The 12718-nt window shown below is 41.0% G+C and overlaps 1 long non-coding RNA gene across 1 annotated transcript; it reads right to left on the minus strand.

Annotated features, from left to right (window-relative positions):
* Nucleotides 1–11318: 11318 nt before the first annotated feature.
* On the minus strand, nucleotides 11319–12336 carry LOC120939654. The gene is made up of 4 exons (XR_005749337.1): nucleotides 12266–12336; nucleotides 12031–12152; nucleotides 11718–11873; nucleotides 11319–11495 (listed from the first exon to the last, which is right to left on the minus strand). It is a non-coding gene; the product is annotated as an uncharacterized LOC120939654 (long non-coding RNA).
* Nucleotides 12337–12718: the final 382 nt, after the last annotated feature.

Here is a 12718-nt window from a genome sequence, read left to right on the forward strand (position 1 = left end):
TTCGTATGTCCGGGGCCCTTCTCTTGTTTGCCTATTCGGGAGCTGTGATGTGCTCTGGATGCCACCCCCTGCCATCCCTCCTTCCGCCCCTCCCAGGGCAGATGCGGGCAGTGGGGGCTGCGCACACAGCGCATCGGCGCCATGCATTCTGCCCAAGTGACGTCAGTTCGGCGTCATGACGCTGGGCGTGAGTTTGTTCTTCTCAGCCGGTGCAATTTGGAATACAGAGTACCTTCCATGGATGGGTTCCGCCTACGTCAGCACTCTTCCGAGTTTGCGCCGTGCTCGCGTGATGCTGGTGTTTGTCAGCGTGCACCTGTGTGGCGTGCTTATAGTGAGGTCCTCCCCAGACACAGATTTGCCTGCACTTTTTGGTGACATCACGTCAGATCACCGCACCCCATCCTGTCCCCATGTATTCGGGTTTCCAGTACGCCTTTACAAGGTTATTCTTTCCACTACTATACTTGGGGAGTTTGTTCTCCATCTGGCCTAGACACTGTCTGACATCCTGGCATTGTATCATTGTTTTTTAGATTTCCTTGGGGTGTTACCATTGGCTTACTATTTTGTGTCACCACACATGCCAAGACATTTCCCTCCGTGTATATGGGGGCCTTCCTCTGTGCACTTTGCCGGTGTGCGGCTAGACATCACCTCAGCTCCCGCGGCGGACCAATTTTGTGGCCTTGGCTCCACACCTACCACACCTACTGCCCAGATTCCATCTAAGTACCCTAGGTGGAACACTTTTTTGACCACCAACCAGATCAAGTAACCATATTGTATCGGGCGACAGAGATGCGGATATATGCCCTCATCGTATTACTTAAGTTGATGAATATAATTTCTAACCCTTGTTGGTTCTACTGGTTTTAATAATTTTTACTTCCCTCATTATTGCTGTTAATATGATATTGGTACATATATAAACTCATAGAATGTATCCATCAACCAATACAGACCACTATGTGGCGCCAGGTTATGCACTGTTGTACCCTTGCTGCTTATTTTGCACATGCACATAATTTATGGGTGTGTTAGCATTATGAAATGACATTTACATGAAATGATTGTTTCATCTACGTGTTTTCTGTTTTTGAGATATGTCATGCAATTTTATGATCAATAAATGTGTACTTTTTTACCCACACCATGTCTGCAGCCTCATCTAAAGTCCCATTTTTCCTTTCTTTAAATACACTGAGGAAAATGCCTTTAAATCCTTTACGCTCATTAAGGAAGAATTTAACTTACCTCCTCACCACTTTTTGCATGTCATGCAATATGGGGACTTCATCAATAAAACCTGCCCGAAGAGGGCCATCAGATTTCAACCTTCTTTTTTTGACAAGCTAATTGCTGATAATCGTTATTCCATCTCAGATATCTATCGTGCACTGAACGGAAAATTTACGAAGCCATTACACAATACATCAATGTCTTCTTGGTTGAAAGATTTGCCAATCCATGCAGACTTGGACAATAGACATGTGCACAGAAAAATTTTTTTTTTGTTCTGTTTCGTATCGTTCCGTAGGTTCATTTCCGTTCGTTTTTCGTAAGACGCCCATTTTCCTGTTCGTTCCCGTTAGTTTTTCGTACGACGAGATTTTTTCGTATTCCGATCGTTTCGTATTTTCGTTACCGTTTTATTTTCGTACATGCGGGATGGTTCGTTATTCTGTTTAATTCATGTTCGTTACTTGTTAGACAATAATTTTCGTGAATTTTCGTCAATGATTTGCATTCTGTGTTTTGGATTCATTTTTCTGTTCGTGTTTTCGGCCGTGTGTTTCGTGTGACATCTATGACAATTTGTTGTGGATGTCATGTGGGCATGCGACTGAAGATACGAACAGAAAAAGGATTTTCGTCATTTTGTACTTTCGTAAATATATCGCGGGATTCGCGGCACTTTCAACACGCGGCTCATCCATATTAACGATTGTTAAGCCCCATACACTTGGTCAGACTTTTTTAACAACAAACATAAAAATGATCGTTTTCCGTTAGTTCTCAGAAAATTTGTTCGTTTTTAAACTCCATCAGAAAACCATTTTTGGGTTCAAAAGTCTGGCCAACTGATCTCCCTTCAGATGAAAATCCACAGAAAAGTTTATTTGGCTTTACTGTACTACTCAGCACAAAAGAGAAGCTGCTTTACTAACTACACTCACTGCCCATTCAAAAAAACGAAAATTACATCTGTGGCAAGGGATTTGCATTCTGTGTTTTGGGTCCTTTTTCTTTTGGTGTTTTCGGTCGTGCGTTCGTGTGACATCTGTGGCAAAAGATTTGCATTCTGTTGAATCCAAAATACGAACAGAAAAAAGGAATTCAAAATACAGGGTGCGGGTCTTTTGTTGTGGATGTCGTGTGAGCATACGACTGAGGGTGCGAACAGAGAAGGGATTCAAACAAGATACAGAGTGCAAATCTTTTGTTGTGGATGTCGTGTGAACATACGGCTGAGGATACGAGCAGAGAGGGGATTCAAACAGGATACAGAATGCAAATCTTTTGTTGTGGATGTCGTGTGAGCATGCGACTGGGGATGCGGACAGGGAAAGGATTCAAACAAAATGCAGAGTGCGGGTCTTTTGTTGTGGATGTCATATGAGCATACGACTGAGGGTGCGAACAGAGAAGGGATTCAAACAAGATACAGAGTGCAAATCTTTTGTTGTGGATGTCGTGTGAACATACGGCTGAGGATACGAGCAGAGAGGGGATTCAAACAGGATACAGAATGCAAATCTTTTCTTGTGGATGTCGCGTGAACATACGGCTGAGGATACGAACAGAGAGGGGATTCAAACAAAATACAGAATGCAAATCTTTTGTTGTAGGTGTCATGTGGACATGCGGCTGAGGATACGAGCAGAGAGGGGATTCAAACAGGATACAGAATGCAAATCTTTTGTTATAGATGTAATTTTCGTTCTTTTGCCGTTTTCGTTTTGTCGTATTTTCGTCAGATCGTTCGTTCGCATTTGCGGTTGTTCGTTATGCGGCTCATTCGTAATCCCGTCGTTTTCGTATTTTGGTGCTTTAATTTTTTCGTATGTACACATTATTCTGCGGGTACGAAAATGAACATTTTCGTACGGAAATAACATTCGTACGAACGGGAATGCACATATCTATTGGACAACATCCTTGCAGGTTATCAGTTGAATAACCATATCACCCCATGTGAATCTTGGAGGGAAACACAGTTTAAAATAATGCATAGAGCCTATTACCCATTCTCGATGAGCCATCCCTCTAGTACAGGGCCTACTTGTCCATGGTGTTCATTACACAAACCGTCTTTACTTCACCGTCTCTGGTTCTGTGCAAAGATTGAAACTTACTGGTCCTCGATACTCCAATTTATTCGCAGTGTTACAGGATTCTTACCTGACAAGGAACCTATGCTTTTATTGTTTGGCTTCCCCTGCACAGCGGAAATCCCTCGACGACTCTCAAAATGATTCCTCAAGGCTCCTTTCATTGGACACTTCTTGCAATCCTCGTTGCCCGTAGGAATATATTATTCCACTGGATTTCTTCCACTCCCCCAACCCTATCTGGAACAATTAGAAATCTCAAGATTCTACTTTTTAGAGAGAAACTGGATTCAAAATCCTATTCTACACAGCTGTGTAAAAAATTTGACAAGAAATGGTCACCTTTTATCGACCAATGCCTGACGTCCTCGGAAAAGAACTGCCTACAGTCACGTCCCTTCTTATTTATGGAAAAGGACTGCTCAACAAACGGAAGTCTCTCTCCAGCCGCAACCTCATCTAACATTTTATTGGCTTCATAAGTAACCTCCTGCTATGTGGACTACATGAGTAGATTTCAATTTATTCTAATTCTTTGTGTTAGTAATTTATACAGGATGATGAGATCACTGGGTTTAGTTTTTTCCTTGTATTTGTTATCTGCTAATACTAAGGTTTTTGTCTCGGGCAGCCGCGAGGGGACGGTGACCTACAGTCCGCCCTCGGCCTCCCTCCCTATGATTCACATTAGCACCTGTATTTTCCATCTTTTTCATTTCTCTTCTCTGGTCATCTTCATCGTGTTGCTAACAATGTCTTCTTCCTTCTTATTTCCTCACCCTCCTCTTGTTCCCCCCAATCTTTTTTCTTTTATTTTCTCTTTATCAAAAATAGAACAATTGTATTGTCTGGTCATCCATGATTTATAGGTTGCTTTGGACGTAATCTTGTCTTTCATGTTGAAGCTTTCTCAATAAAATATTATATTAAAAAAAAAGAAAAAAAATAGAAATGAAAGGCAAAACATTTTTGTATAGATATGAAAACAATTATAAATACCTTTGTTCCCTTTTTTTTCTAAGTGATCACATTCTCTCGGTTCTCAGATAAGTAAGAGCTGGATGGGGGAGCAGCAGCACACTAAGCTTCCCAGTGAATGGCTGTGCAGTGAGGGCATATCAGGAGAAGTCTGATAATTGGAGGAGAGCAGGCTGAGTTCCCAGCATAGCTAGAGAACTGACCACGGCTCCTGCTTAGTGTGGTGTGGTCAGTTTGTAATAGGAAAGCAGAGGGACTGGCAGGAACATCAGGGATTTCACACAATAAGCAATACAAAGAGAACAAGAGATTTTTTTTCATACAAATACATGGTACAGCAGGCATATCAGGAATATGGAGTGTTGGGGTAACAAATGCTTTAATACTATTTCTTTGAATTTTGCAATATTGACGATAAAGAATGTTGTGTATAAGTGCAGTAGGAAAGGCACTGGGGGGCATGCAATATTGTATTACCAGCAGACAGTTTCTTGTATAGGCTGGCAGCTATTGAGCAATCTTTGAGTAATACGAATCATTATATCCATGAATAAGATATTTGGTTTGCCATATTTCATAGAATTTTTTTTAATTGAGGGCATTCTTTCCAAGGATATATACAAATGCTTTCAATTCATCTATTGAGCCTGTGCATATAGCAAAAAATATAATCTATATTCTTGTGCCTTTGATACAGGTATACTGTAATTCTCCCACTGTAAATCTCCTATCACCAGGTAAAGATGTTTTATAGTGGGACACAACACATTACCGCTGCTGTTTCATGTACATGGAGGAAATGGGATCTCCCCCCAACAAATTTTGCCATTTAAAGGACCTTATTATGAGGAATACTAGAATATAGTGCCTTGAAATCTATTGCTATATTGCTACAAGCAGAGAACTTGGGTTTATTAATAGTATTCTTGACATAGGATACTAAGCTGATGGTGCATGTCCTCATATAGTCATCTACCAATGTACCTAATTTTCTGAGAGAATACTTATAATGATTTGTCAGCAGGTTGGGGCACTGAGATTTTGGGCAAAGAGAAGAAAATATGGATTCTTATGTATTTTACAATGGGAAATACCAATGTGTCCCTATCTCAGATGACCTCTCTAAAGGCAAACTACTACTGAAATTCATATATTTTGTTAGAAGAAATTGGTTGGTACCAGTCTTTGTTTTTCATGTGTTTTTGCACATTTTGGCTAAATGACAGTATCTTCTCCATTATCTGAGAGTTTGATATCTGAGTAGTATTAAAATTGTTCTGTAAATTATTTAGTGCTCTAGTCTATCCTCAAAATCATGCTCCCATTAAAATGTAATGCAGGTCTGTTTTTAGTTGTAATTAGTCTATTTATCTCACCACATGCTTAAGAAAGGCCCCTATATGAGGATTTGTCTGTAATCCTGGGAAATTGCTTGATTTTGGTTCGGCCTGCTTCTGTCGAAGGGGCATGAGTGAAAAAAGTCTGCCGACTGACTCCCGTCTATGTTCCCAGCCAATGGGGGGTCATCCTCTGTCAGAACACAATAGAACAGCAATGGAGATTGTAGTACAGCGGCTCCGACCTGAGCTGTTCGTTTTTTTTGTTCAGCCCGCTGGGTTAAAAGAAAAAAAAGTAGCAGTGTGTACTAGGCTTAAGATATAGAAATTTAAGCCTAGGCATACAACCTTAAGTTCCAAGGAAAGGTCATAAGATGACAAATTGATTATGTCTAATTGTTTGACCCTTGCAAAGTTCTATCGCAAATTGATTGACATTGGGTTTCATTTAATAAAACAGTAAAGTGCAAAATCTGGTCCAGCTCTGTATAGACACCAATCAGCTTCCAGGTTGTATTGTCAAAAATAATTAAACAAGGTGAAGTTAGAAGCTGATTGGCTACCATGCACATCTACATCAGATTTTGCACTTTGCCAGTTTTAGTAAATCAACCCCATTGAATGCACATAGGTGTGGTGTTGGCTGAGATACTAGGTGTGAGTGAAGAGAAATGTGATTGTTAAGCATTGCAACTGAAGTGTGTTTTGTGACATGTGTTTTGCTAGCTGAAAGTTGTTTGCATAACCAAATTACTGCTCCATATGAGCCTTTCTAACCTTGTTAAAGTACTTGCAGGATTCCTGCTGGCTGTTCCATAATTTGCAGGCTCCCTGCTGGGTGTTTCATAATTTCATGATTTACAGGATTCCCAGGACCATCACTAACTCCAGGACTTCTACAATTCTCAGTAGCAATGCAAGGTTTGTCTTGTGACCGGACGGGTATTTAAGTACTAGCCTTTAAAGTGGCTGGTGCTGTGTCTTGTCCTCAGATATCTCAAAAGCACTGTAATACCTGCCCGCGTGATAACGTACAGATTTATTAAAACAATGATTAAAACATCAAGTAAAAAACTCACATGGAGCAGTCTTGAGACGGTCACACATCCACGAGCTGCGAGCTCGTCTACCGTCCGTCAGGTGCTGCAAACCAATCATGAAGTCACGTGGTGTGACGAATACGCGTCGGGACTGGAGCACTGGATTGGTTTGCAGCACCTAACGGACGGTAGACGAGCTTGCAGCTCGTGGATGTGTGACCGTCTCAAGACTGCTCCATGTGAGTTTTTTACTTGATGTTTTAACCATTGTTTTAATAAATCTGTACGTTATCACGCGATGTGCCCTCCTTCTTCTCTCTCCCCCGCCCGTATTACTTTCTTTTGAGCTGCTGACGTTACTGATGTGGATGTGAGAAAGCTTTGGCAGAGAGAAGTCAGGAGTTTGACGAGCTCGCCGCTCGTGGCGATAGGCACCCCTTCATATTACACTGTGTAAGTTTACACTCACTTACTTTAACAGAGGTTCCCCAGTGGTGACAGGACTATGCTATAGTGTCTTCATTGTATCTCCCACATGTACTGCCTGGGACTGAGATCCATTAGATTCACCCATTCACACTCCAGGAAGGTATCCATCTACTAAGAGGTTGAAGCGTTTTATCTTGGTTTGGCTTTATGTGACAGCTATGAGGTAAGCTGCTAGGATCACAAGTGGTGTGGGCTGCACATTTTTTGGATTCGTTTGTTGCGCCTCTTCACAGATCTGGCTTTTGGAACTTTCACCTCAGACCATTCACCTATTTTATCCATTCTACATGCTTCACCTGGATTCCTTTTCTTCTCCTTTGATTGTGAGATTGGGACTGTTATGTATGTTCATTTAACCATTTATTCACCTTGTTCTATTCATTTTGCGCATTATATGTATTGATTCACTCAGCCATTAGTATTGACGGTTGCATTGCTTACTTGTTTGTCACATTATTTTTATTTCCTCACCTCTCCACCCACGGGTCCACCCTCCCTGTCACCCCCCCCCCCCTTCCCAACTGCTTATAAATCATAGGCAGCCTTTCACAGCGCAGACATCACCACCATTGTTGCCATTGGTGATGGTGTAAAGATTCAAGTTGCACCACAAAAGATTTATGGACGTTTCTTGTTTTTGTGTTTTTGTTGAAATATTTATTTTTGATTAAATTGGCGTATAACACTCACTTTTTTACCCTGAAAATAGAGGGTAAACTATGCCTGCGTGTTATACGCAGGGGTCTGTGGAAAGATTTTTTCCTGAAACTTCCCTCTTAAAGTTAGGGTGCATGTTATATGCCTGTGCGTGTTATACGCTGATAAATACGGTACTTAAAAACACTGTAATTTCAACACTGGATTATTAAATAATCATTAATTATCATCTAATTGAGCCCTACGCACTTCACTTGTATATGCACTACATTTTGCATTATTTATTAATGTTATAGCGCCCCCTATCATTACACACCCCAAACTAAACAAGGCTAGCACTATTGCACTTTGAGGGGAGCAGCTTATATTTAATCACAATTATTTAGCACTGGTTTATTTAGCTATTCCATAGTGCGAGGTCCTCTATTTTTCAAATATTTCTTTCCTGCTTAACAAAAAAAACATATACTAAAAAGTTTTTGGACACCTGACTATCAGACCCCAATTCAAATCACTGTGTTTGGGTGCTGCTAGTGAAGGGCGCCGAACAGCATACAAAGACATTTTAGACAACTTAGGCCTTTTCTGATGTAGCATCACTATACACCTAAGCATAGGCTCAAAAAGACATGGTGTAGTCAGTTTGGTGTGTAGATATGTAATTAGGCTACACAGAGCCCTGAGCTTGCCTCTGCTGAGCACATTTAGATCAAATTGGTATTTCAAGTGAGAGCTGGATTTTCTCCTTCCACATCAGTTCCTGACCTCACAAATGCTCTTTTGGCTAAATAGGTACACATTTTCTAGTATATACTTCAAAATCTTGAAGAAAGTCTTTTCACAAGAGAGCATGCCGTTATAACCATAAAGGTAGGCCAAATTTATATTAATGCCCATGGTTTTGGAATGGGATGGCTGAAGCCGCGTACAGAAAAAGATTGATTACTGTTGCCCTTGGATGGTAATCAACATCCTTAATAGAATAATATGCCACGTCCTAGTATTATGTAAATAGAAAACAATTCAGGAGGAATTGAAGGAAGAATGGACTTTGTCACTTTTGCCACCAGAAATGACAGAAACACCAGCCAGCTCCCTGGATTGAGAGTAGCTGGCCTGTCTAAAACGAAGGCTTGAGTGACCACACATTAAACCTGCTGTCAGGGTCCATGATCCTAAACGTGGAACAAAACAGTTCAGTAAAATCAGTCGTGAAGCCGTGTACACACGATCGGAATTTCCGATGAAATAAAATCTGATGGAATTTTCCGCCGGAATTCCGATGAAGCTGACTTCCATCAGTCTTGCATACACACTGTCAGACTAAATTCCGTACGTCCAAAACGCGGTGACGTAAAACACTACGACAAGCCGAGAAAAATGAATTTCGTTGCTTCCGAGCATGCGTTGACTTGATTCTGAGCATGCGTGGGTTTTTTCTCCGTCAGAGTTTCACACAGATGATAGGAATTTCCTATAGTTTTTTTTTGTTCATCGGAAAAAAATTCTATTTCTAAACACCGATGGAAAAAAGTCTGAGGCCCACACACGATCAGAATTTACGATGAAAAAAGTCCATCTGACTTTTTTCATCTGTAATTCCGATCGTGTGTACGCGGCATACCAAGCTTTTATAGGAATCTAGAAACGTTTGGCCATATGTTTTTTTTTTTCCATTTGTATTTTTTTTTTTTTATCCTTACCATAATAAATAAAGAAAATAAATGAAAATATATTATTTTTCATAAATACATTATAAATATCCGGTTGTGAAAGAAAAATGGTATATGACCATAAGATCTCTAAATTAGTGAGAAGTGCTGTTTATAACAGAGATTCTGCAGGGCCATACGATTTCTAAATTGGTGAAAAGTGTTATTTATATCAGAGACAATATACCTGGGGAACTAAAATCGTATTATGATTTTTTCTAATAACACAATTTATTTTCATTATATTGCTAATAGAATGAATAGTGTGTGTATTTCAACTGCCCATGAGTATTCCACATGCTTCTTAATATCCATTACAATTGTCTCAAAGCTAATTAAGGACCACAAAATCCTGTGTGCTTGGGTGCATACTAGAACAATTTATTTTTAAAATTGTTGTAGTGCTTTAATTTTAAGCAATAAGCATATTCCTACAGTACAGAATACATTGTGTGACAACCCCAAGAAAAAATACGTTATTATTCAATCTGCGGCCTGATTAATGGTTTCCTCTCCTGTACAGTTAGGTGTATGATGCAGCAGATAGAGCACGTCTTTAATGCAGCTAGAATAAAAATATAAAACACACACACACACATACTGGGACTTTCACAAAAATCAATACAAAGTAAAAAGGGAACAAGTCTTTTGCATGTAGTGTAGGAATTTGGTTTCACTATAAATAGTAAACTGCACTGATAGTTTACTAGAACAGCCAAAGTAGCTACCGTATTTATCGGCGTATACCGCGCACTTTTTTGCTCTGAAAATCAGGGCAAAATCGTGGGTGCGCGATATACGCCGATAACCGCTTCCCGCATCGAGTTTGAACCACTGTGCCGGCATATACCGAGCGCAGTACAATCGGGTATAGTCGGGCAGGCTCAGCTCCTCTCGCGGTCGCGTCCTGTACGTCCAGGACGTGACCGCGAGAGGAGCCGAGCCTGCCCGACTATACCCGAGTGTACTGCGCTCGGTATATGCCGGCGCAGTGGTTCAAACTCGGCACGGGAAGCGGGGATCGAGCGGCGGAGGACACCACGATGGCCGCAGAAGGACGCCGGACTCGACGAGGAGGACACCACCGAAGCCGCAGACGGACGCCGGACACGACGAGGCCGCCGATGGACGCTGCGCAAGACACCAAAACTGTAAGTACTAAAATGTGTTTTTTTTTACAGGAATGCGGGTCCACATTAGGGGTGCGCGCTATACGCCGGAGCGCGCAATACCCCGATAAATATATGGGCTTATTATTATTAATAATATATTGAATATTGTTTGGCTGCCATGCTAATCCAGTGACTTAAATTTGTTGTAAACCTGAATTATGAAATTTAAGTTGGGCACATACAGTATATCTGCAGTGTTTTGTTATCTCTCTTCAAAGAGCTATGTTCCATAGCTCTCTCCTGACCCGTTCCTCTGTTATAAGCCTGATAACTCTTGACAAATTCTTGAACACATCAGATAAAAGCAGCCTGAAATTTCTGTCAGGGGAGGTTGCTAAAATAGATTAGCAAGGAGCTGGCCCTGTTAAAAAACACCTTATGAAAGTCTCTGCCTATGAGGTGCCTTTCCCTCCAATCAGCAATTTTAGCTATCTTGGCTGTATGCCCAGACATCACACTCTGTTAAACAGGAAGATAACATCTCCTAACACGATCTGAACTTTCTAAACAGTATATACTGTAAATACGGAAGCGGGTGACAAACCCTGGGATTTTAACTGTGTTGGTAGTGGAAAATTCAATCCAAAACAATGAAATGAATATAAAAGTAATAATTTATTCAAACATACATATTAAATTTTTAAATACAAAATACAAAACAAGACATGGATGGTCTCATAGATGATATTGGCGACTATAACAGTAGCAAAAGAACCTGTTGGAAGAACCCCGACATGTTTCGCTCATTGAGCTTCATCAAGGGCAGTGCAACAAGCTATAAAATAAAGAAAAAAGAATAACACAAATAAGGCATTGTAAATATTGCCACAACCAGCAACAGTCTGAAAAACAGACCGCTGCTGTTACAATACAAAATGGTATATATTTATGTATAAATAGTATTTAGGGGACAAACATTTGTAATATGAATAGTTCATGAGAATACAGAGGTCACATACACGGGTTGTACAGTGAAAAGGACCGTGAGCAAACTTACCTATCCAGGTCCGAAAACATCCAATCGCATTAAAATCCGCTGTGTGCCATTAAATCAAACTGTGAAAAGAAATTCCACAGTGTTTGTACCGAATCTAGCATGCATCCCAAAACGGAGCCGCACCAACCAGTCAATCCAAGTATGGTATTCACAGTGCTATAGTAAAAAAAGGTGTACAGTGATGAGTACTAGGAGAATGCACCCCCAAAAGAAATTCTAGGGGGAAAATCTCAAGCGGTAGAACTGAAAATCGTAAACAAAAATGTTTTATTTGTATAAAAAAATGTATATATATAAATATATATATAATTACCTTGGGTAGGCAGTTGGATCGGATCCAAAGAGGGACTAACAAAATTGTGTCCAGCACAACAAGGGTTAAACAAACCAATGTGCACTAATCAGTTGGAGAGAAACCTCTGACAGAACTGGTTGCTGGTAAAAAAACATGAAAAAACATATAATCAATAGTGGTGTCAAAATGAACACCCAATGCAATATTGTTGAGATATCAAAAAAGCTGTAGGAGAAGACAAAAAGAGACAAACCTGTTTGAAGAGGTTGGAATCAAATGCCAGGGAAATAATAAGGCAAAGACAGCCTGGGGCTCTGACATTTCAGAGCCATAACAGAGGCAAAAGGAATTGACCTTTAAATACCCCCCAGCTGTGATGCAAAACTGCTGGGGGTGGGCCTGAATCAAGGAGTGCCCAGTGACAGGTGGGCTGGAAGGGGAGATCCATGGTGGACAGCCCCTAGGAGGCCAGTCCCGCCCATGGGACGAATCAGCGGTGAACTGCGCATGCGCGGTGACGCAATGTGGGCGTCATTAGAATGACGCTGGTCGCATTCGCCATTTTGGATGAGGGAAACACCACCTGGCAGACAGGAACCCCCTGCCAGTGTAGGTGAAGCCCCATCCAAACCCGCCAAGCCGCGGAGATGGATAAACTCGGTGGAGGGGAGCAGAAACAGAGAGGGAAAGCCATGTAAGCTGATCC

The sequence above is a fragment of the Rana temporaria genome, chromosome 5 (genome assembly GCF_905171775.1).
Source record: "Rana temporaria chromosome 5, aRanTem1.1, whole genome shotgun sequence".
Taxonomy (NCBI): Eukaryota; Metazoa; Chordata; class Amphibia; order Anura; family Ranidae; genus Rana; species Rana temporaria.